The 25,268-nt window shown below is 44.8% G+C and overlaps 1 long non-coding RNA gene across 3 annotated transcripts; it reads right to left on the bottom strand.

Annotated features, from left to right (window-relative positions):
- Positions 1-4,023: 4,023 nt before the first annotated feature.
- LOC110490549 lies at positions 4,024-6,039 on the bottom strand. Of its 3 annotated transcripts, none has more exons than XR_005036158.1 (3): positions 6,025-6,039; positions 5,419-5,556; positions 4,024-4,537 (listed from the first exon to the last, which is right to left on the bottom strand). It is a non-coding gene; the product is annotated as an uncharacterized LOC110490549 (long non-coding RNA). The 3 variants fall into 3 exon arrangements; XR_002468716.2 differs by lacking the exon at positions 6,025-6,039 and adding an exon at positions 5,920-6,000; XR_002468715.2 differs by lacking the exon at positions 6,025-6,039 and having other exon boundaries at positions 5,419-5,965.
- Positions 6,040-25,268: the final 19,229 nt, after the last annotated feature.

Here is a 25,268-nt window from a genome sequence, read left to right as displayed (position 1 = left end):
AGATGCAGGAGATTACTACTGTCAGAGTTACCACAGTGGTGATGTGTTCACACAGTGATACAGAGTCGTACTAAAACCTCCCTCAGTCAGACTGCACAGTGACTGTACTGCTACAGCTGGGACCTACTGCAGGTGCTGAGGGGGAAGAGACAGTGACATGGAACACTGAGTGAACTAAAATACACTGAGATAAATACACAGGTGATGCTGACAAAAATGTCAATTTAACCCCTCTCATGTTAAATCATTCTTGAAGTGATAACACCCATATGTCCAGATGACATAAATAGTCCTCCCATTTTGTTATGGCCAACCTGAAACATGTTACATAATATGTTGAAAGGAATCCATCTATGTACACTAATAATGTCTCACAGCATTTCAGAAAAAAAAACTCCAGTCTCTGTGAGATTCTTCTGTCAGGTTTTCATTTCAAGCGAAAATCTACCTTATTTTTTGAGATGTTATAACATTATTATAACCCCTAATCCCTAACACAGTGTTTCCCAAACCTCTCCTTAAGTATTTGAGGAAGTCCACATATTTGATTTTACTCCAGGAATACTACAACTGCTTTTCCTAGTGAGGGGCTTGCTAATTAGTGGACCATTTGAATCCGCTGTGTTAGTTCAAGAACACATCAAATACTGTAAGTGGACTATCTGGGGGGGACTTCAAGAGAGGTTTGGGAAACACTGCCCTGAAATGACCTGTGGTGCAGTCAACACAAAACCTGTCTAATACCACGCACTGCTAGAACATTCCAGCACCTTCCCAGTCTTTAATTGAGGCTTGTTTACCAATCAAGGCCATGATTGGCTGGGCAATCAGCCCCACCGCTTAAAAATGCTCCTGCTCACACAGATATCTTCAATTACACTGTCTCTGTGAGACTAAGAAAGTCGGGCGTATTCATTAGTTGTACACTGTAGCAAAACTTTTGCATTGGAAAAAGATTTGAAACGAATACAAGAGTTTCTATTGGACAAATTCAGCTAGGTCCCTCACCATTTTGTTCCGTTTGCTACTGTTTGCTTGTGTTAGGTTCCATTAGGTTCCTAGTGAATACACCTCTGGGGAAGTGTATTCATTACAGAAACCCTTTACCATTTAAGAACCAAACGGATACTTTATGGCTCGGCTTAATGTACTTTAGAGGTCATAATGGATGTAACTCAAGTCCATTTCTAATGTGGTGTAACTGTGAATAATATAATCATTCTTAATTCTACTTTTTCTTTAAGTTGTTGTCTGTTGTTATTGTTATTATTTTTATATTGTTTTATTATTGACCATTTAACTATTCTTGATATCCCAATTTGTGCCTTGCTTGGACATTGGTAATGTAGTGGTCACGTCCTGTGTTGCTGTTAGTCAAAAGAAACAAACGGAAGTAAACAGAGCAAAATGAGAGTTTCAATTGGAAAAATTCAGATAGGTCCATCCCTGTTTCGTTTAGTTTGTCTTCGTTTAAGAACGTTTTGCAACAGAGTCACGGGAATGAGTACACCCCAGTTTGCATAGCTTGGACACTTTGCATTGGCAGCACATGCTTCACTGCTCTAGGAGTGTTTATATCCCTGTGAGTTGAACACTTCATGACTGAGAGCCGTCCTTCATGACAACAGAACCTACAACAACCATGACTTTTATCACCATCTTCATCTGGATACTTGTCTTCTGCTTTCAAGGTTACAATTTTCAGAATCCATTGTTGAAGATTAATTTAATCTACAGTGTATACATGTACAGTATATCAATGTAACTATTTATATTCAGAACGATTCATTACAACATGTAATATTTCATTTATATAAATGTTTATTTTTTATTTTTCAGAAGCCAGAGGACAGTACGTTGTGACACAGACTCCTGCAGTGAAAGCTGTTCTCCCAGGACAGACAGTCTCTCTGAACTGTAAAACCAGCAGTAATGTGAATGGAAATGACCGTCTAGCCTGGTATCAACAGAAACCTGGAGGAGCTCCTAAACTCCTTATTTACTATGCTAAAACACTTCAGTCTGGGACTCCATCTAGATTCAGTGGTAGTGGATCTCATAGTGACTTCACTATGACCATCAGTGGAGTCCAGGCTGAAGATGCAGGAGATTACTACTGTCAGAGTTTACACTACTCCAACAGTGTCTTGGTGTTCACACAGTGATACAGAGTCGTACAAAAACCTCCCTCAGTCAGACTGCACAGTAACTGTACTGATACAGCTGGGACCTACTGCAGGTGCTGAGGGGGAAGAGACAGTGACATGGAACAATGGTCAGTAGAGGAGGTCAACTTTTAATATGTTTACAAAGCATCATTCAGATCACATGTTCCCCATCATCATCGTTATCAAGGTTGTGACTAGTTATGTTTGTCATGACCTGAAAGTCCACTTATAAAAGTTAGATGTTTTGAAACCCATGTTTTATTTAATTTGACCTTTATTCAGGTTAGTCTCTGATTAAACATCTATTTTACGAGAGACCTGGTCAAAATAGCAGCACACAAAGTTTACACACAATTACAACATAAAACACAAAGCACTACAGATTAAAAACATAAATGCACACATTGAGAAGGCAATAACGATTTGGGGAGATGTGGTGCATTTAGGGGTTAAAACATTGACAGCCCCACACTTCATTGTCCACCATAGTTTTTACTCTAGCTACAGTAGTCAGTCTACAGTCTACCCTAGCTACAGTAGTCAGTCTACAGTCTACCCTAGCTACAGTAGTCAGTCTACAGTCTACCCTAGCTACAGTAGTCAGTCTACAGTCTTCCCTAGCTACAGTAGTCAGTCTACAGTCTACTCTAGCTACAGTAGTCAGTCTACAGTCTACCCTAGCTACAGTAGTCAGTCAAAGAGACAAGCTCCTGCAATTTCATGTCCTTTGAAGCTCCTTCCAAGTGAAAGAGCCAGAGAACTGGAACACTTTTTCCCCCAGCTCTGTACAGGCCTTAGGTACAGTCAACAAGATACAGTCATGTGTAGACGATAGTTGTCATTTGTCTGCTGGTCAATGTAGGTACATCGGTCAAATGTGAGCCATTACCAGTCCACATGAGAAGCCAAACCAAAAGGTGTTATGACCTCAACATGAATTCAACGTTATAACCACTTCAGCCCCCCAGAACTAGTTCCCATATCAAATGTTGGATGTAAATGGAAGTATTAGTCTACAGCAAAGTATGAACTTTTTGTCCTGAGTAGGTTACTGACTGCTAGACCTGTAAATGAGACCTGATGCTGGACTGAACCATGACACACATGTATACTACACTATCTGCAATATCTACACTACACACACTATCTACAATATCTACACTACACACACTATCTACATAAAGTATAATACCCATTTTATCTGTCATTAATTACATTATGGCATATATGTTATGTTTCACTTCCTGCATCCACCATAGAGGTTATGAAAACCAGCCAATCTCTCAAATCTGGCCCAGTCCAGGCTATTTCAGTCAGTGAAACTGTTCAACTGCTTGTGTGGTAGCCGTGGAAGTGAAACTGAGATTGACATAGACAGGGCTGGGTGGTTCTGCTTGTCCCAGAATAGAGCAACACTGTCACGAGATGTTCACCCTGTCCCCAGAGTGTTGGAGGTAGAGAAGACCAGGGGAAATATAATGAAGTGTAGAATACATATTGTTGAAAACCAATTACTAAAACATCTCATTTAATAAACATTGCAAATATACATGTTATGAAAAGTAACTATTTAGAAGTGAGAGTTCTGAGAGCAGATCTTAGAGGTTTATTATCAAATATCCCTAATCATTATCCTCACTGGTATTGATGCTACAGTATAACTGGATCATTCAGTTGTAGAAATGAATGCAGAGTATTTGTTGGATCAGATACACTTTTAATTCTGTTTGAAAACATGAGCTATATGCAACAATGCTAAATTATGAAGCTGATTGATATAAATGAGTATGAAATGTGCTGCCTATTCATGAGATAGAGATCATTGGAATCATGATTAAATAAACGCTTGCGGTTATTTTTTAATCAAAACAAGCTTTATTTGAACTTGAAGGCAAGACGACATGTACAACTAAATCTCAAAATAGTTTAGCACACTGCACTACTGATATTATTCACTATTATACTATTATACTGGAACATTCAACTCTAAAACACTAATGTTTCCTTCACTTGCACCATGTGGGGAATCTCTAGCCCCCTACAATGGCTCTAGACACTACAGTGACTTTTCCGGAAGGCGGCCGAGTCACTGGTGTCGTCGTGGGCGACCCTGCAGGTGTAGACCTCTCCCTCTTCCCAGCGTGCCTTGCTCAGGGTCAGGGTGCTGCTGCAACTGTAGCGGCCACCCGTCTCTTCTTCTGTGGTGGTCAGGACCCCCTCCTTCACCTCTGCCCCGTCTACCTCCCAGCTCACCATCGCCCCCTGGGGGGAGTAGTCACTCAGCAGGCAGGCCAGTGTGGCCGAGCCCCCGGAGAGCTGCTCAGAGGACGGGGGGAGCAGAGACACTTTGGGCCTGACAGAGGGACCAGCTGGAAAAGAGGAGAGGGTCAGCTACCACTACTACCCTATAACATTAGGAGAGGGTCGGTTACTACTACTCTATAACATTATCAGAGGAGAAACTGTTATCAGTTTACAAAACCATTTCAGAGCAACAATACACACAGGATGAACAACTAGCTACAGTACAGAGAACAACCGACAACACTGAAACACTGAATCTATGAAGATAATGGCAAAAGAACTCTGGATGGATTTTTAGATAAACAATCCATCAGATAAATGCTCCACAGTTTAGCACACCAAGAGCAACTGAACACTAGGATGGGGTTTCCTGGATACAGATGAAGCCTAGTCCTAGACTAAAAATCACTTTAATACAGTCTGGATACAGATTAATCCTAGTCCTAGACTAAAAATCACTTTAATATTGTCTGGATACAGTATCATTTAATATTCACAATTTTAAATGAGACATGAAATATCAATAAATGTCAAATCTACTGAGATACATGCCCCAAATGACCTCAAAATTCTATTCAAAACTATTCCCCTTGAAACCATGTCAGTGTTAACATCTACTATGAATACTATACAAAGTGTTGCTTATATTATAGAAATAGTAGTTGCTACATCTTGACAGAACATTGAGCTGACATGCAATACTGTATATCAAAATGTGCCCTTTTTAAATCAAATCGCACGTTAGAATACTTATGGTTTTATTACCAAGTAATAATTCTCACTTCGGTGACTCTGCCCTCTAAAAATCATCCAATCTGTCCACAGAAATCTCTAAAAATATATAGCCTAGAAGTCTTTCCTCTGGAGAAGATGATAACATTTCTTAACGTTGTTCAATAGCATGATTACATTTAGTTTTATGAGAGAAAGACAAAAATGGACTTACTTTTCACCACCAGTTTTGTGCCGCTTCCAAAAGTGTACCACAGTGATTCATTGTGGTGAAGTCTCCGTACAAAAACCTCCTTCACACAGGAGTGAGCACCTTCACACACAGTGCACTCTCAGTACCACCCTGATAGTGCTGAAGTGCAAGTATAATACAATAAGTACTGAAGCACTAGAATAATAAAATAGTACCCAAGTACTAGTATAATACAATAGGGAGTGATAGTACTGAAGTACTAGTATAATACAATAGAGACTGATAGTACTAGTATAATGCATTATGTACTGATAGTACTGAAGCACTAGAATAATAAAATAGTACCAAAGTACTAGTATAATACAATAGAGACTGATAGTACTGAAGTACTAGTATAATACAATAGAGAGTGATAGTACTAGTATAATACATTATGTACTGATAGTACTGAAGTAACTAGTATAATACATGATGTACTGATAGTTCTGAAGTACTAGTATAATATAATAGGGACTGATAGACCTGGGTTATGAGTAAATCCATTGAAGAACGCAGATCATTATACATTTACGTTATTAGGTATTGCAAATATCATAACACAATCTGTATAATTAGTATCATCCTTACCAGGAAGACTATTTACATAGAACACTTTGCATCGGCAGTACACGCTTCAGTGCTCTGGGAGTGTTTATAGCCTTGTGAGTTAACACTTCAAGACAGAGAGCTGTCCTTCATGACAACAGAACTTCCACTTTGACTTTGATCATGAGCTTCTTGTTGATATTTATGTTCTTAATTCAGGGTAAAACTATTGAATATCATGATCTTCAAAATGTATTTCTTATTGAAATATTACATCTAAATTGCCTCTGCCTCAGACTGAGATTCATGAAAATGTAGACAAATCAAACAGTTCAATAAAAATGTATTTAAATGTCCATTTCAGAATCCAGAGGACAGGTCACTGTGACTCAGACTCCTGCAGTGAAAGTTGTTCTCCCAGGACAGCCTGTTATTATTGTTAGGTTCCTATTTTTCAGAGTAAATAACACACGGACACTAGAGAAGCTTTAACCAATTTTAATTATTCCAAAAGGTTCTGTACAGGTGTAATTCAGACAACCCAACATTCCTCCCATCCAGATATATATATCCCCTTAAGACACTCCTCTCCAATCCTTACTTCCTATGGTTTGACAGAAAGAGTAACAAGATACCAAACCCTTAGTACTCCCGTAAGGGAATCTGTCCTCACCTCAACCCCTCGTTCACCTAATCCACAGATATCCAGCGATATCAATTTAGTAGGATCTCTGTGGTTGTGACTGGTTATATTTGTTATGACCTGGAAGTTCATATAACATTTTTTGAAGATTTAAAAACAATACCAGTCATAACTCCACAATTACAGTCCATAAGAAGTACAAAAAGGGTGATATTAAATAACCGTTTCTTAATGTTAGCCCTATATAACAAGTTCCCATATGCACCTCACAACCAAATATTGATGTGACCTTCTAACTGAATATACACCATTTTTAATGAGCAGGTTAGTGACTGTTAGATCTGTGAATGAGACATGATGCAGAACTCAGACATGTACACTTCTGGTGGGAGGAGCTATATACAGTATCTACATAAAGTATAATAACTATTTTATCTGTCATTATTTGCATGATGGCATATCTGTTATGTCTTCCTCACTGAATCCGCCATAAAGATTCAAACCAGTCCACTCACATCTGGCCCAGTCCAGGGTATTTCAGGCAGTGTAACAGTAACAGTTCAACTGCTCGACTGGTAGCTGTGGGAGTGAAACTGAGATTTACATAGACAGGGCTGGGTGGTTCTGCATGTCCCAGAATAGAGCAGTACTGTCACCAGATGTTCAGTTGTCCCCAGGAGATTAGAGATAGTTTTCTCTATGGCAATCTTGATTCTCTGATACTTGTAATATATGTGGATACCTTTTTTTTGTTAATGTAGTTTAAGGTGTGATCATCACATTGTTTAGAGTCCAAGATATTGATATCGAGTTGATAAAATAATTTAAATGTTGAAAGATAAGTGAAATAATTCCACTCTGATACCTTATTGTATGAAATTGATTAGAATCATAAAAATTAAAATCTGAGGATGTGTGTAGTTTTAGTCAAATCAAATCAAATCAAATCCAATTTTATTTGTCACATACACATGGTTAGCAGATGTTAATGCGAGTGTAGCGAAATGCTTGTGCTTCTAGTTCCGACAATGCAGTAATAACAAGTAATCTAACTAACAATTCCAAAACTACTGTCTTGTACACAGTGTAAGGGGATAAAGAATATGTACATAAGGATATATGAATGAGTGATGGTACAGAGCAGCATAGGCAAGATACAGTAGATGGTATCGAGTACAGTATGTACAAATGAGATGAGTATGTAAACAAAGTGGCATAGTTTAAAGTGGCTAGTGATACATGTATTACATAAGGATACAGTCGATGATATAGAGTACAGTATATACGTATGCATATGAGATGAATAATGTAGGGTTAGTAACAATATATAAGGTAGCATTGTTTAAAGTGGCTAGTGATATATTTACATAATTTCCCATCAATTCCCATTATTAAAGTGGCTGGAGTTGAGTCAGTGTCAGTGTGTTGGCAGCAGCCACTCAGTGTTAGTGGTGGCTGTTTAACAGTCTGATGGCCTTGAGATAGAAGCTGTTTTTCAGTCTCTCGGTCCCAGCTTTGATGCACCTGTACTGACCTCGCCTTCTGGATGATAGCGGGGTGAACAGGCAGTGGCTCGGGGGGTTGATGTCCTTGATGATCTTTATGGCCTTCCTGTGACATCGGGTGGTGTAGGTGTCCTGGAGGGCAGGTAGTTTGCCCCCGGTGATGCGTTGTGCAGACCTCACTACCCTCTGGAGAGCCTTACGGTTGAGGGCGGTGCAGTTGCCATACCAGGCGGTGATACAGCCCGCCAGGATGCTCTCGATTGTGCATCTGTAGAAGTTTGTGAGTGCTTTTGGTGACAAGCCAAATTTCTTCAGCCTCCTGAGGTTGAAGAGGCGCTGCTGCGCCTTCTTCAAGATGCTGTCTGTGTGAGTGGACCAATTCAGTTTGTCTGTGATGTGTATGCCGAGGAACTTAAAACTTGCTACCCTCTCCACTACTGTTCCATCGATGTGGATAGGGGGGTGCTTCCTCTGCTGTTTCCTGAAGTCCACAATCATCTCCTTAGTTTTGTTGACGTTGAGTGTGAGGTTATTTTCCTGACACCACACTCCGAGGGCCCTCACCTCCTCCCTGTAGGCCGTCTCGTCGTTGTTGGTAATCAAGCCTACCACTGTTGTGTCGTCCGCAAACTTGATGATTGAGTTGGAGGCGTGCGTGGCCACGCAGTCGTGGGTGAACAGGGAGTACAGGAGAGGGCTCAGAACGCACCCTTGTGGGGCCCCAGTGTTGAGGATCAGCGGGGAGGAGATGTTGTTGCCTACCCTCACCACCTGGGGGCGGCCCGTCAGGAAGTCCAGTACCCAGTTGCACAGGGCGGGGTCGAGACCCAGGGTCTCGAGCTTGATGACGAGCTTGGAGGGTACTATGGTGTTGAATGCCGAGCTGTAGTCGATGAACAGCATTCTCACATAGGTATTCCTCTTGTCCAGATGGGTTAGGGCAGTGTGCAGTGTGGTTGAGATTGCATCGTCTGTGGACCTATTTGGGCGGTAAGCAAATTGGAGTGGGTCTAGGGTGTCAGGTAGGGTGGAGGTGATATGGTCCTTGACTAGTCTCTCAAAGCACTTCATGATGACGGATGTGAGTGCTACGGGGCGGTAGTCGTTTAGCTCAGTTACCTTAGCTTTCTTGGGGACAGGAACAATGGTGGCCCTCTTGAAGCATGTGGGAACAGCAGACTGGTATAGGGATTGATTGAATATGTCCGTAAACACACCGGCCAGCTGGTCTGCGCATGCTCTGAGGGCGCGGCTGGGGATGCCGTCTGGGCCTGCAGCCTTGCGAGGGTTAACACGTTTAAATGTCTTACTCACCTCGGCTGCAGTGAAGGAGAGACCGCATGTTTTCGTTGCAGGCCGTGTCAGTGGCACTGTATTGTCCTCAAAGCGGGCAAAAAAGTTATTTAGTCTGCCTGGGAGCAAGACATCCTGGTCCGTGACTGGGCTGGATTTCTTCCTGTAGTCCGTGATTGACTGTAGACCCTGCCACATGCCTCTTGTGTCTGAGCCGTTGAATTGAGATTCTACTTTGTCTCTGTACTGGCGCTTAGCTTGTTTGATAGCCTTGCGGAGGGAATAGCTGCACTGTTTGTATTCGGTCATGTTACCAGACACCTTGCCCTGATTAAAAGCAGTGGTTCGCGCTTTCAGTTTCACACGAATGCTGCCATCAATCCACGGTTTCTGGTTAGGGAATGTTTTAATCGTTGCTATGGGAACGACATCTTCAACGCACGTTCTAATGAACTCGCTCACCGAATCAGCGTATTCGTCAATGTTGTTGTCTGACGCAATACGAAACATCTCCCAGTCCACGTGATGGAAGCAGTCTTGGAGTGTGGAGTCAGCTTGGTCGGACCAGCGTTGGACAGACCTCAGCGTGGGAGCCTCTTGTTTTAGTTTCTGTCTGTAGGCAGGGATCAACAAAATGGAGTCGTGGTCAGCTTTTCCGAAAGGGGGGCGGGGCAGGGCCTTATATGCGTCGCGGAAGTTAGAGTAACAATGATCCAAGGTCCTTCCACCCCTGGTTGCGCAATCGATATGCTGATAAAATTTAGGGAGTCTTGTTTTCAGATTAGCCTTGTTAAAATCCCCAGCTACAATGAATGCAGCCTCCGGATAAATCGTTTCCAGTTTGCAGAGAGTTAAATAAAGTTCGTTCAGAGCCATCGATGTGTCTGCTTGGGGGGGGATATATACGGCTGTGATTATAATCGAAGAGAATTCTCTTGGTAGATAATGCGGTCTACATTTGATTGTGAGGAATTCTAAATCAGGTGAACAGAAGGATTTGAGTTCCTGTGTCACGTTCTGACCTTTATTTCCGTTGTTTTGTATTTATTTAGTATGGTCAGGGCGTGAGTTGGGTGGGCAGTCTATGTTTGTTTTTCTATGTTTTGGGGCATTTCTATGTTTTCGGCCTAGTATGGTTCTCAATCAGAGGCAGGTGTCATTAGTTGTCTCTGATTGAGAATCATACTTAGGTAGCCTGGGTTGCACTGTTTGTTTGTGGGTGATTGTCTATGTTAGTGGCTTGTGTCTGCACAGGTCTCATTTTGTAGCTTCACGGTCGTATTTGGTTTATTGTTTTCGTTACTCTTTTGCATAGTGTTCAGTCTTTCTTTATTAAAGATTCACCATGGACACTTACCACGCCGCATATTGGTCCTCTGATCCTTCTCGCCTCTCCTCTTCAGACGAAGAGGAGGACGACCGTGACAGAATCACCCACCAACCAAGGACCAAGCGGCGTGGTAGAAAGCAGCGACGACAGCAGCAGCAGCAGCGGCAGCAACAACAACAGCGGCCGGCTTCACAGGACTACACAACTTGGGAGGAGATAGACAGATGGGCCATCGACCCAGGGAGAGTGCCGGAGCCCGCCTGGGATTCGATGGAGCAGTGCAAGGAAGGTTACAGGAGAATGAGGTTGGCGAAGGCAGCACGGCAGTGCGACAGGTACGAGAGACAGCCCCAAAAAAATTTTGGGGGGGGGCACACGAGGGGTGGAGCTAAGCCAGGTAGCAGACCTGCGCTCACTCCTCGTGCTTATTATAAGCAGCAAGATACTGGGCAGGCACCGTGTTATGCGGTTAAGCGCACGGTGTCGCCAGTACGTGTCCATAGCCCGGTGCGCTATAGGACAGCCCCCCGAGAGTGTCATGCGAGTGCAGGCATCGAGCCAGGGCGTATGGTGCCTGCTCAGCGGGTCTGGTCGCCGGTACGCAGTTTTGGCCCAGGGTATCCTGCGCCGGCTCTGCGTGCTGTGTCTCCGGGGCGCTGGGAGGGTGCAGTGCGTCCTCTGCCCGCGCTCCGCTCGTACCGGGCGACTGTGGGAATGGAGCCGAAGGGAGAGGTGCGTGTAGTAAGCACTAGATCTCCCGTGCTTACCCACAGCCCGGTTCAACCTGTGCCTGCACTCTGGACGGTCCGGGCTAGAGTGGTTATCCAGCCTGGGGAAGTGGTGCCAAGGTTGCGCACCAGAGCTCCAGTGCTCCCCCACAGCCCGGTCTTTCAGGTGCCTCCTCTTAACCCCAAGCCTCCTGAAGGTCTTCCCAGCCTGGTGGTTCCTGTGGCAGCCCCACGCACCAGGCTGTCTCTCTGTCTCCTCCCTGCAGGTGGTCCTGTCTGTCCGGCGCCGCTGCCGGAGTCTCCCGCCTGTCCGGCGCCGCTGCCGGAGTCTCCCGCCTGTCCGGCGCCGCTGCCGGAGTCTCCCGCCTGTCCGGCGCCGCTGCCGGAGTCTCCCGCCTGTCCGGCGCCGCTGCCGGAGTCTCCCGCCTGTCCGGCGCCGCTGCCGGAGTCTCCCGCCTGTCCGGCGCCGCTGCCGGAGTCTCCCGCCTGTCCGGCGCCGCTGCCGGAGCCTCCCGCCTGTCCGGCGCCGCTGCCGGAGCCTCCCGCCTGTCCGGCGCCGCTGCCGGAGCCTCCCGCCTGTCCGGCGCCTCTGCCGGAGCCTCCCGCCTGTCCGGCGCCTCTGCCGGAGCCTCCCGCCTGTCCGGCGCCTCTGCCGGAGCCTCCCGCCTGTCCGGCGCCTCTGCCGGAGCCTCCCGCCTGTCCGGCGCCTCTGCCGGAGCCTCCCGCCTGTCCGGCGCCTCTGCCGGAGCCTCCCGCCTGTCCGGCGCCTCCCGCCTGTCCGGCGCCGCTGCCGGAGCCTCCCGCCTGTCCGGCGCCGCTGCCGGAGCCCCTCTGCCCAGAGCAGCTGTCTCTCTGTCCCGAGCAGCTGTCTCTCTGTCCCGAGCAGCTGTCTCTCTGTCCCGAGCAGCTGTCTCTCTGTCCCGAGCAGCTGTCTCTCTGTCCCGAGCAGCTGTCTCTCTGTCCCGAGCAGCTGTCTCTCTGTCCCGAGCAGCTGTCCCTCTGTCCCGAGCAGCTGTCCCTCTGTCCCGAGCTGCCCCTCTGTCCAGTGGGGTCATTGAGAGGGGTGGTCATGCTGAGAGAGCCACGGAGGCGGACAATAAGGCGGACTAAGACAATGATGAGGTGGGGTCCGCGTCCCGCGCCAGAGCCGCCACCGCGGACAGACGCCCACCCAGACCCTCCCCTATAGGTCAAGGTTTTGCGGCCGGAGTCCGCACCTTTGGGGGGGGGTACTGTCACGTTCTGACCTTTATTTCCGTTGTTTTGTATTTATTTAGTATGGTCAGGGCGTGAGTTGGGTGGGCAGTCTATGTTTGTTTTTCTATGTTTTGGGGCATTTCTATGTTTTCGGCCTAGTATGGTTCTCAATCAGAGGCAGGTGTCATTAGTTGTCTCTGATTGAGAATCATACTTAGGTAGCCTGGGTTGCACTGTTTGTTTGTGGGTGATTGTCTATGTTAGTGGCTTGTGTCTGCACAGGTCTCATTTTGTAGCTTCACGGTCGTATTTGGTTTATTGTTTTCGTTACTCTTTTGCATAGTGTTCAGTCTTTCTTTATTAAAGATTCACCATGGACACTTACCACGCCGCATATTGGTCCTCTGATCCTTCTCGCCTCTCCTCTTCAGACGAAGAGGAGGACGACCGTGACATCCTGTATGTTTCTTTCATCACACCATGTCACGTTGGCCATGAGGCATACGCCCCCGCCCCTCTTCTTACCAGAAAGATGTTTGTTTCTGTCAGCGCGATGCGTGGAGAAACTCGTTGGCTGCACCGCTTCGGATAGAGTCTCTCCAGTGAGCCATGTTTCAGTGAAGCAAAGGACATTACAGTCTCTGATGTCCCTCTGGAATGCTACCCTTGCTCGGATTTCATCAACCTTGTTGTCAAGAGACTGGACATTGGCAAGAAGAATGCTAGGGAGTGGTGCACGGTGTGCCCGTCTCCGGAGTCTGACCAGAAGACCGCCTCGTTTCCCTCTCTTTCGGAGTCGTTTTTTTGGGTCGCTGCATAGGATCCACTCCGTTGTCCTGTTTGTAAGGCAGAACACAGGATCCGCGTCGCGAAAAACATATTCTTGGTCGTACTGATGGTGAGTTGACGCTGATCTTATATTCAGTAGTTCTTCTCGACTGTATGTAATGAAACCTAAGATGACCTGGGGTACTAATGTAAGAAATAACACGTAAAAAAAACAAAAAACTGCATAGTTTCCTAGGAACGCGAAGCGAGGCGGCCATCTCTGTCGGCGCCGGAAGTTGTTAGGTTAGGTTAGACAATGTGTCTGTATAGAGGAAAAACACAGACTGTCAGTCATTTAATTCATTCTGAACTGGAATAAACTGACTGATCACATCACACAGATGTATAACAGAACCACAGGAGGCTGCTGAGAGGAGGAAGGTTTAAAATAATGGCTGGAAAGGAGCAAATGGGAATGGCATCAAACACCTGGAAACCATATGATTGATGTATTTGATACAATTCCACTCCAGCCATTACCATGAGCCTGTCCTCCCCAATTAAGGTGCCACCAACCTCCTGTGAACAAAAATAAATAAATACATTACATAAATAAATCAGGCATACTGTATATCTCATTGTAGAAATTATTGTTGAAAAAAAGAATAGGTTGTAACTGTTGCTGTTAAAATAAAATAAATAATTTATATTCTTAACTGGAATAAACTGATTGATCACATCACACAGATGTAGCACACAGATGTAGACCAGCACACACACATACTCCTAATGAGAGGTGTGGCTGGTTGAAGTTTAACAAGCAGGTCTATTCTGGGCTCAGTTTGACAGTGCAACCCTGAGGTCATGTTCAGCATTGAGTCTGTTTCTGTACTTGTTTTTTAAGTATGCCAGAGTTGAGAACCCTGACTCGCATAGGTATGTGGTGCCAAACTGGACCAGAACATCTACTGCTTTCTCAGTCAGGCAGGAGACCCCTTCCTGCTGTAGATGAGCAACCCAGGACTGTGTGAGTGTGTTTGCCTCAAAAAACACCTCGCTGCCATTGCTTGTAGTGTCACTAAGGCCTCCATCTCTGGCAGACTGCTTGAAAGGGATACCTCCCCCATTTAAGTTTGAGATCTCTGTGGGTTAGAAAAGTACGGGTCAAAGTTCTGCTGCAGGCTGGCCATGTACTCAGCCATGTCCTTCTTCACGGCTTCACATAGGGGGAAATCTATCTGCTGCATGTGAGCTGACAGAACAGGGAACATGCCATATGCTCCAGCCTTCAGCTGTGACTGCCACAATCCCAGGGGTGCAGTGAATCCTCTGATGCAATCTTCAGGCTCCAAAATGGTTGATTCCTTGCCCTTGAGGCTTGAGTTTAACTCATTGAGCCATCTGAAAATGTCAACCAGGTAAGCCAGCCAAGCCAACCACAGTTTGTCACAGAAGAGGTCTGCAAGGTCGCTGTCCTCTTTCTCTAGATAGGCCAGAACCACCTCTCCGCCTCTCTCAGTTCCCACAGCCTCTCCAGGACCCTCCCCCTGGACACAATGAAAGAGCAGGTGCTCATGGTCTGCTCCCATCTCCTTGCAAAGCTCTCTGAACAGCCTTGTTTGAAGATGTCTCTTCTTGATCAGATTCACCATCTTTACGACTGAGTCGAAAACAGCCCCTTGGTTAGGTTGTAATGCTTTGCTGGCCAAAGACTCCCTGTGCAGAATACAATGTGTCAGTTTCACACCACTCTGCAGGACATGAGCTATGAATCCGGAGTTGGACCCAGTCATGCATCTTGCACAATCAGTGCAAATCCCAACACAATTTGCCCAGTCAATTTGTAAGTCTTTCAAATGAGTGTCTACCACCCTAAAAATGTAATCTCCCCTTGTTGTTGTTGTTTGTAGATGGTCACAGAAAATAAAGTCCTCCTGGATATCATCATCATCAAATACGCATCTTGCATATACCACCAACTGTGGAATTTCAGCCACATCTGACTCATCTAATTGAAGAGAGAATTTCTTGTGCGGTTTCATCTTTTCTATCACAGATGCTTGTATGTCAACTGACATCTCTTTTGCCCACTGTGCCATTGGAAAGTGGGACTGAGTCCACTTTTTTTGCTGCCTCCTCACTCAGAGATACACAGACATCCCTCAGGCAGGGTTTGATGAGCTCCTCTCCTATAATGTGGGGCTTCGTTGTCTTGGCTATATTTAGGTTCACCTGGTATGAAGCTTTGAGGATAGCTCTGTTCCCTTTGAATGCCTGTTAGAGGGGCAGAGAAAGCCTCTTGTCAAAAATCCCTTCCAACAAACTATTTACATTTTTTTTTAAATCTAAATATGAACTACTCTTGATTTATCTTATCAGCTGTGTGTGTGTTATGGTCTACATCTGTGTGATGTGTTAAATCATTTTATTTAGAATAAAAAAGATGACTTGTATTTTAACAGCAACAGTTCCAGCCTAGACTTGTTTTCAACAATAATTTCTACAGTAAGATGTACAGTAGGCCTGATAATTTTTCATCTTCATCTGTACTGTTACTTAGGGTCGCACTATCAGTATCTTGCTAGCTTGCTTTGGGTAACGTTAGCTATTAGCTGAGTATGAGGGGATCGTTTGAAAGACAAACTCACATCTACTTCTATGAGAGATGGTGCTCCCTTATTTCTGCTTATTATCACCTGTTATTAAATGACAACAATGCCTTGTTAGTTGACTTACTCTTCCACTGTCGAAGCACTGTTTCCTGAAGAATTCTGCCCTGTTCTGAAAGAACTCCCTGGGTTTACCGTCATACTGTGGATGTTTGGTCAAGACGTGTCGTTTTAATTTGTTCATTTTGAGAGACTCATTACTTAGCACTTCCCCGCAGAAAACACATTGCGGGCAATCCTCGTTATTTCTCAAAGCTTGTACAAAACCAAGCGAGAGAAACTCATCACTTTATTTGCGTTTCATGACGATTGAGCCCAGTCAGAACTTGCAGCTAGCTTGAGTCAATTTGATGACAGAGGTAAGTGATGGCGAGTGAGAATGACAAGTCAGCGCAGTGTTGCCAACTCCTCAGTAAGGAAAATAGCTATTGGCTGTCCTAAAAGTCGCTAAATGACATCATCGCCTAATTTGCATAATTGGCCATGTGCATGTAAGTGTGATGGATGCTGTAGGAGAGAGGAATAAAGTCGTGGGAGAGACAAAAAGTGAGTAAAAAACACCCTAAATATGTTTAGAACTACAAATGAACTTTGTCCATTAATGTTTTTTTAATGTCACAATTCCAATCCTCCTCCTTTATCCGGGCTTGGGACCGGTAAAAGTAACACAATAGTTTTTTTTAAAGTTCAGTTTTCTTAATTTTGCTTGGTTTTTAACCTTATGGTCCACTTAGGAGCCTACAACAGGTCACAGTAAAACATGAACATTTTTAACCATTACATTTTATTTATTTTTTTGTATACAATCTACATTAATAATCTAAATGGACCAAAAAGAGACAATAGAAAAAACTGTCAATGGCAATGTGAGAAAATTATGGTAACTAGTCTGGCCCTAATTCAAGTTAATAGATTTTTTTTCCAGACCCCCCTCCACCCCATACAGGCTGTGCTGGCTCACAGAAAGAGTGGGTCATCGTCATTTTGGTCAGGGCTCTCTATGGCAGGTTCAGCAACTGAGGGAGCTGACTTAAATGAGTAAGCAGCTGATGTGCCAAAAAGCTGCAAAACATTATCAGGCAGCTGTTGCTCATAGCAAGCCTCACCAGACAGCTTCAGTCCATATCGAATGTACAGGATGGAGTTAAGGGTCTGCAAGGACATCCGATTTCTAAGTTTGCTTTTTACCACACTTATCTGGCTGAATACACTCTCGACTTCAGCATTCAAGTTTGGCAAGGACAACACAGACACAGCAGCCATGGCAAGTTCTTGAAACGGGTTGATATCAGCTGCATCCCTGAACTTCCAAATCTCACTCCAGAAGCCCAGTGTGTTTTTTGTCTCATTCCATTTACTAAGATGGATGGCACGCCATTGCTGGACAATCTTGTCTATCTCCGCATTTGAGTCGCCAAGGACCTTGGCTATTTTTTTCTTTCTCCAGGGCTCTTATTGTGCTTTATAGTTTCCTCCACATTGAAAACTGACATGTACTGCAATGCTTGTCCGGCAGTCTCACCCTCAACTCATTAATGAGGGAGATGGTGAAGGCTACACACCGCTTTCTGACATTGTTTTCATCCTCAGGTGCAAGGTGGAACTCAGCTGCCTTTGACTTAAAAAGGTAACCAAGGTACGGTTTGGGACAGATGTATCCATCTATTGGCCCTTTGAGTACATCAACATTTGCCAGTGGATTCAGCATCCTGCTGCTCACAGACTTGATCAGGCGAACCAAGCTGTCAAGTAGCTTAAGAGGATCTACTTGCTCTCCTCTTTGAGGATCACTGTACATAGAGTAGAAAACCTCAGCCATGTAGCAGTGTTCACTGGACTTGGTGACTGTGAAATGCAGCCTAAGCTCCTCCCACTGGTCCAAAATGCGTGAAACCGAAGGTTCTATGGAGAGCCAATGTGTGGCACACACCTTGGTTATCTGTAAAGATTTCTCCCCACAGTTGAGTGGGCCTCCCTGCGCTTTGGAGACACTGAAAACCAGTTAGAAGTTCTCCACACTACGGGGATGGTGTTATTGGAAGCAGGACTTACAGCAAGCTGCAGAGTGGCACACACAGCGAATAAGAAACAGATATTTGAGGCCATACTCCTCCTTCAGCACTTTATGGACCCCATTGTTAATCCCCGTCAGAACAAAGGCATTGTCAGTCCCTATCCCCAGGAGTTTCTCTTTTTTAAGAAAACACTTAGAGGAATTAGATTAGATTTGGCATCTCCTCCTTCCAACACAACAAGCCCCAGAAATGTTGATACTGTTAGTGTTCAAATACTGGAGAGTCGAGACCAAATCACGGACGCTGGACAGAGTGGATTTCAGTTGTAACAAAAGGCAGTTTTAATGAGTCAAAAGATATCATGTCCCGCAGTTTTACGTGCACAGATCTAGTTCATATAACTCGGTAAGGAGTCAGGTGAAAAAGAGACCTATACAAAGGTTACAATCATTTTTATACATAGAATAAAGTAGGTAGAGTCTTGTCGCCTTCTGGATGGTCCTGAAGGGTTGGAGGCGGACCTGTTCTGGCCAGAGCAGGAGCCCCATTGGTGCACAGCAGAATCTTCTGTTCTGAGCACCCGACCAGTAGAGGGGGGTTGAGATGTGTGTGTTTATGTAAGGAGATATTTGTGTGTCAGTGGGGGTCGTGAGGCAGGACAACAGAGCTGAGGGGGGTAGTTTTAGGGGTGTAGTTTTATTGCTGGGTGAGTGAGCTGGTTCCTGTTTTAGCAGGGGTAAGTAAGATGACTTGAGTCATTGGCTTGGCGCTGTATAATATATGAGCTATGTGTATGAATGTTTACATATATATATATATATATATATGACAATACAATTGTCTGCTTGGTGTCACTAAAGTACTTTATCACAACCCCCAGGTACTTAGAAACACTTACATCCGTGGACTCATCGAGGAAGAGGCTGAAACGCTGGTCACCCACATCTGTGACCAACTTTTTCAGAAAGTATGGTGCTAGAACACCGTTAATCATTTCTGTGCACTTTGTCCTGTGCATTTTGAAGTGGATAGCAGCAGCGGAGTCTGAGAAAGCAGCTCTACATGCATCTCCAATGTGATCACATGCCAGCATGGAACAGTGTTCAGCGATAGCTAATGCCATGGTGGCCTCAGCCTTTTTTGCAGAGTCATTTTTTTAACAATAAATGGCAGCTTGTTTTGGGTGGAACTGTTATAAGGATTTGCCTTTCGAGTATGTTTTTTTACATCACTAAGTTTGGCGTAGAAATCAGCCTTACAATACAGGCAGTATTCCTGTGTATCATCTACAATAAACGGGTTCAACCAGCCTTTGAATTCAGGGTTTGATTCCCACTCCTTTCTGTATTTTTGTAACGACTTCCGCCAAAGTCGGTCCCTCTCCTTGTTCGGGCGGTCGAGGTTTTCTAGCCATCGCCCGATCCACTTTTCATTTTCCATTTGTGATTATTGCATTGCAGTCCATTATTGTGGCCTTGGTTTATTTACGTTTATTATGATTATTTTGTTGGAGTAGAATTGCGTACATTACTCATATCTGCTGTCCTGCGCCTGACTCATCTACACCAGCTACACACAGATGCATTACAATTTGAGTGTACAGTTTAGACTGAGACATGATGAGCTGGCCAGCTAGATGTTTAGCTTATGTCACAGAGAGGCACACACACAGTGGACAAGGTAAGTAAGTGACTGAGGCAGTGTGAGTCAAATGCAGTGATTTATTTTTGTGCAATCATTTATTTTAGACAAAGAATATTTTACATTTACATCCCGCCCTGCATCAGCCAGCGGCAGCTTCCTGCATGCGCGATTCATTTGCAGTCTGGATGCGGAGGGGTGAACATCTCCTGCTCTGACTGCAGCTGGGAGGGACTGCTGCGCGAGGACTGGGCCGCCTGTGAGTGCTTTGGGACGGGGTGGGGCCCATGGAAGCACCCGCTGCTCGTTGAGAAGAGTAAGAGCGATACATGTTTTCACTTCAATCTCCAAAGGTCTCCAATAACACCAGAAAAAGTCGCTAGATTTGTCGCTAGTCGATTATTTGGAAATGTGTCGCTAGAGAGGTCTGAACACTCGCTAAATATAGCGACAAAGTCATTAAGTTGGTAACACTGACAGGAACCCAAACCGGCTGTGCGCCATCTTGCACTATCGTGCATAAATTTATTTTGTCCCCCTACACCAAACGCGATCACGACACGCAGGTTAAAATATCAAAACAAACTGAACCAATTAATTTGGGGACAGGTCGAAAGTATTAAACATGTATGGCAATTTAGCTAGTTACCTTGCACTTGCTAGCTAATTTGTCCTATTTAGCTAGCTTGCTGTTGCTAGCTAATTTGTCCTGGGATATTAACATTGAGTTGTTATTTTACCTGAAATGCACAAGCTCCTCTACTCCGCCAATTAATCCACACAAAACGGCCAACCGAATTGTTTCTAGTCATCTCTCCTTCCAGGCTTTTTCATCTTTGAACTTATATGGGTGATTGGCATCTAAAAGTTCATATTACCGGCAAAACAGTTTGTCTTTCAATCACACACGTGGGTATAACCAATGAGAAGATGGCATGTGGGTACCTGCTTCTATAAACCAATGAGGAGAAGGGAAGGCAGGACTTTCAGCGCGATCTGCGTCAGAATTAGAAAGGACTTCTATTTTAGCCCTTGGCAACGCAGACGCTCGTTGGCGCGCGCGAGCAGTGTGGGTGCAATAATTGAATAACATGGATTTCTAAATGTATTAAGCGACGCTCGCGCACGCGACGTGTCAGGTCTGGTCAGCATGTGAGTCAGCGGCTGACAGCACATCATCTGCTGCTGAAAAACAGAGCTGCAGCGTGTGGGTCGCGGAGTGATCTTCAAGAAAACTGCAGAAAAAGGATCCGGTAAAAGACTAGGCGCACATCTTCCTCCAACTCGCGCAGCTGCCAAACTGAGCTGAGATACCGCTGCTAAACCGTGAGCACAGTTGCACTTGGCCAAATCAATTAAATAATTATACATTTACTCTGACACGTTGCGACCCACTTTGGGTAGCGATCCATACTTTAAGAAAGGCTGCTTTAGTCACCTAATGAGACCTGCCAAGAGGAAGGATGTTAAGTGCCATATGCCTTTCAATGCATGACTTTGATCACCTTAAATTGCATTAGTTGTGAGAAATGTGCTATATAAATAAGCTATATATGTTGTAAACGTGCTGTAGCATATTTAATAAGCTGTCATTTTCACATGAGGCCAAGTGCAGTTATTCCATAAACGTTTAATTGATGCCTTGGGATTTTATCACTAATCATGAAACTACAGTACAGGCTGGATGTCTAAACAAAGTCAAGTCTGAATGTCAATAGAGTTTTAGAAACATTCTCATCAATGACAACATTCTAGAACTGAGTTATCACGCATCAAAGTCTGGTTAATATATAATTGATTAAGTGGCTCTTTTCTTGTAGAATTTTGACAACTGCATAGAACACATTGTATTGCTAAGATGCTTTAACTTAATAGCTACACTCATCAATACAAGACAAACTTGATCCTACATGCTGGCCCTGACCAAACCGGTAAATTGACCTTCACTATAGCTGCACTTCTCCACGTTGCCAGAATTATGGTGGTCTTCTCCCCTTTAATGCTCATCCTTGAAAGAGGCAATAGCGTCTGAAATAGACACCAAATTCGACACTGTACAAACAATTATCTAGGCTAAATAAAACAAAATTATATTTGGATCTATTGCTCTGCTAACGATCTAGCTAAAGTGAAGTCAGTGGCTAGCTAAAACAGATAGAGGGCGTAAGAAGTTAATGGATTGGACAGGTCTCTGGTTGCGCTGGTGAACGGTAGCTGACGACAGTGTTGGCTAGAGATGACATGCAGGAGTTTCCTGCATGAATTTGTAGTCTTGCTGGGGTCTTCTCTGTTGCTACTTTGCATTTAGAATTCTTTTGAGTAAATTGAGGCGAATACATTGATAAAAACGTACCTTGTCCGATAGAATTACACGGTTATGAAAACGTCACGCCAGGGTAAGCCTACACCAAACACAGACCTTATATGAAGTAGTTCTAAAATCCCAGATGCAAAAAATGAATGGTGAAAAAACGATTGGAACCATTACCGGGTTTTACTGCTAGGTTTTAAGGGTATTGAGGTTTTACATTTAAATATATTCTGCCACTAAGAAGACTTAGTGGCAGAATAAATTCAATCATATCTTTGTTTCATCACAAGACTGGAAAGCAACATCTGTGTGGTGAAGTCCACAAAATATATTGCATTTAACACAGTTACATGACCCTGAGCATGGTCAAGCAAGTTAATGTTTCCAATATTTTTGGACGACTAAACAACTAAAAGTTTTAGAACCACAGAGGTACCCCAAGTCCAAAAGAAAACAGGCACACTATTCCAGCACTATTTCAACATCTAATCACCTATGCTTAGTCTAATACAGTGACAACTAAAAGATACCTAAAACTATTTAGTCCAATAAACTAAATATGATTTGTCTGTGTGTGTGTGTGTGTGTGTGTACACACAAGTAGAAAAAACATGTTGACTCACCCTACTCTGGGACTCCATCCTCCTCTTTCATGTTGCCTAAACGGTCTATGACTCTGTCATCATACAGTACACAGTTTTAGTTTGTTGTTCTAGGCTACCTGGCTAAAATGCCAGGCCAGCTAGTTAAAATTAGCCTACTACATCTAGCAACGTGTGGATCTTCCATCCTTTCAGTCCAGGGGCACAATGTGTGAATTTATAGTTGGATCAGAATTGACGTTGATCATTGGCCAGTACGGAGAACTACAAGTCCAAATCCCTAATTCCATTTATGGCTTATTAAATTAGGAAATTGACTATTTTAGCTAGCTAGCAAACCACCGGAACACAACGAGATGCAACAATTCAAGTTTTCTGTAAATTACTTTTGGCTTTTGGGGTGATGTGATTGGTCTGAAGCCAAATCCAAACTGGTTTCTCTTTACACTTTATTTTGGTGCACCAGGACCATTCACTGTTGAGCTCACTCAGTTTAGCTCAATGCGGATTGGCAATTTGAATCAATTTTTTTTGTAATCAAGTGAGGTCAAATGCTTGCTGGCTTCCCTTGTATTCAATGTTACGGGATGCAACAATGTCATACGTTACTGACCAGACAGCTTCAGATTGATGTGCTTCACAGAGGGGCGATGTGTCTCACGAGGTTGCTTTCTCCACTCTATTTTCTGGTCAATGTTTTGGGGAAGCCTGGCTTCCTTTGGCATCCATGAATACATTCACCTAAGAAACTACATAAAGTAAAGTTACAGTAAGAGCTTATCTTCAGCAAAGTCAAAGTAGTAAAAACACTAAACGTAATATGATACAGTACAAAGCAGATTTATGAACCAAACAAGTATAAAGTGGTAAGAGTGATAAAGTGATAAGAGTTACTACTCATATGGTGGCAGTTATACATGTTATACAGATATTGTTTAGGAACGGATCTGATCAGAATAGCCTACTTGTCACGATCGTCGTAATAACATTCGGACCAAAGCGCAGCGTGATATGGGTTCCACATGTTTATTGAATGAAACTCCCAAAAACAATAAAGAACGAACGAAACGTGAAGTAAATTAAGTGCTCACAGGCAACTACACATAAACAAGATCCCACAAAACACAGTGGGGAAATGGCTGCCTAAATATGATCCCCAATCAGAGACAATGAAAAACAGCTGCCTCTGATTGGGAACCATACCAGGCCAACATAGAAATAAACAACCTATAGATTACCCACCCTAGTCACACCCCGACCTAACCAAAATAGAGAATAAAAAGGCTCTCTATGGTCAGGGCGTGACAGTACCCCCCTCAAAGGTGGGGACTCTCTCTATAGGGGAGGGTCCGGGTGGGCATCTAGTGTCGGGGGCGGCTCCGGTGCGAAGAACCCACCCAGTTCACGGATCCGCCAGCATCGGTGGCGGCTCTGGTGCGGGACAAAGAACCCGCTCATTCCGCGGATCCAGCCATGGACCCGGGCTGGCCAGCGTGCCTGGACTGGACATCGGCGCAGAGGAAGGCTCCCGCCTTGGAGCTGGGCTGGTCACCATGCCCGGACTGGATACCGGTGCTGAGGAAGGCTCCGGCCATGGAGCTGGACTGGACACCGTACCCGGACTGGGCACCGGCGCAGAGGAAGGCTCCGGCCATGGAGCTGGACTGGACACCGTACCCGGACTGGGCACCGGCGCAGAGGAAGGCTCCTGCCCTGGAGCTGGACTGGACACCGTGCCTGGACTGGGCACCAGCGCAGAGGAAGGCTCCTGCCCTGGAGCTGGACTGGACACCGTGCCTGGACTGGGCACCGGCGTAGAGGAAGGCTCCTGCCCTGGAGCTGGACTGGACACTGTGCTTGGACTGGGCACCGGCGCAAAAAGGAAGGCTCCTGCCCTGGAGCTGGACTGGACACTGTGCCTGGACTGGGCACCGGCACAGAGGAAGGCTCCTGCCCTGGAGCTGGACTGGACACCGGCACAAAAGAAGGCTCCTGCCCTGGAGCTGGACTGAACACTGAACACTGTGCCTGGACTGGGCACCGGCACAGAGGAAGGCTCCTGCCCTGGAGCTGGACTGGACACCGGCACAAAAGAAGGCTCCTGCCCTGGAGCTGGACTGAACACTGAACACTGTGCCTGGACTGGGCACCGGCACAGAGGAAGGCTCCTGCCATGGAGCTGGACTGGACGCCTCTCCTGGAAGCCCTCGCTGGAGGCTCCGGACCGTAGACCTTCGCAGGAGGCTCCGGACCGTCGCCGGAAGCTCTGACACTACTTATATTTATAGTATTTGCAGAATATGAACATAAATTACTTTTAATCACGTCAACCATGATCGATCATGAGGTTGGTTACGAACATAAATTACTTTTAATCACGTCAACCATGATCGATCATGAGGTTGGTTACGAACATAAATTACTTTTAATCACGTCAACCATGTTCGATCATGAGGTTGGTTACGAACATAAATTACTTTTGATCACGTCAACCATGTTCGATCATGAGGTTGGTTACGAACATAAATTACTTTTAATCACGTCAACCATGTTCGATCATGAGGTTGGTTACGAACATAAATTA

This window comes from Oncorhynchus mykiss, chromosome 15 (assembly GCF_013265735.2).
Source record: "Oncorhynchus mykiss isolate Arlee chromosome 15, USDA_OmykA_1.1, whole genome shotgun sequence".
Lineage (NCBI taxonomy): Eukaryota > Metazoa > Chordata > Actinopteri > Salmoniformes > Salmonidae > Oncorhynchus > Oncorhynchus mykiss.
Note: the sequence above shows the minus strand (reverse complement) of the source record. Positions and strands in the feature narration are given on the sequence as shown.